Here is a 1149-nt window from a genome sequence, read left to right as displayed (position 1 = left end):
ACTAGCTGCAAGGACCCGCTTCGCTGGGTTTTTATTTGTGGGCAAAAAGTAACGATAGTGAAGATTAAGATAATTACATTATAGCCAATCTTACCCGTTTTCACAGAATGCAAGAATTAGATCCCCCGTTTCCAGACTAATTAGAAAATTTTTACATGAGTCTAAAAATATGTTCGATTTCCCGCACAAACGCAAAAAATCGCCTGTAAATCTTGCACGCCGCTTTATATTAACACTTCCTTTGTTACTCAACACTTCCATTGTTAACATTTTCATTCTTAACACTTCCATTGTTAACACTTCCATCGTTGACACTTCCATTGTTGACACTTCCATTGTTACACATCTTCGAAGTCAACCACTTTCATCCCCATATCTCCCGCACCCTTATAGCTATCGAGACGCAACCACCATAGTGCACGAATGGAGACTTGGGGCTACTACCACATCCAAACACCATTCACGTGTGATGTGTAGTTTTTGCGAATAAGTGAAATATAGGGACATACATGTCCATTTTTATATATATATCTATAGACTAGCTGTTACCCGCGACTTTGCCCGCGCGGATTTTACAAGCAAATTCCATTTATATTCAGCATTTCAACAACCATAGTAATTGTTATATAACACCTACCGCTGAGAATGATGAGAATTGCCGAGAATCAAACAAACTATTTTCAATTTGATCAATTTTCTGAAACGTTTACAATCGTTCTATAATCGAACCAATACGCAACAACAAATTCGAATTTAAAACGGTTCGAACATTTTTAAAATTGAAATAGATAAAATTATTTATAACAATGTCTGAAGTGTTATTAATTTAATACACTTAAGTACTCGATTAAGACTAAATCCTCTCTCTCCCCCCCGAAGGGGAAATTCAAAAATCCCTTCTTAGTATGCATTCTCATGGCATACCCTACTACAACTCAGATAAAAACAAAAAAATCGCATCTAAAATAGTACAGTAGAAGCCGTTTTTCCGGTTAAGACTTAATGCTCTTCCTCACCCCCCGCGGGGGACTTTCTAAAAATCTCTTCTTAGTGTGCATTGCCATGGCATTCCTACTAAAACGCATACAATACGAATACGAAATAACAAATTCGAATTTAAAACGGTTCGAACATTTTTAAAATCCTTAA

Source organism: Centruroides sculpturatus, unplaced genomic scaffold (assembly GCF_000671375.1).
Source record: "Centruroides sculpturatus isolate CEXI.00-Female unplaced genomic scaffold, Cexi_2.0 scaffold377, whole genome shotgun sequence".
In the NCBI taxonomy this organism is placed as follows: Eukaryota; Metazoa; Arthropoda; class Arachnida; order Scorpiones; family Buthidae; genus Centruroides; species Centruroides sculpturatus.
This window is presented reverse-complemented; position numbering follows the sequence as displayed.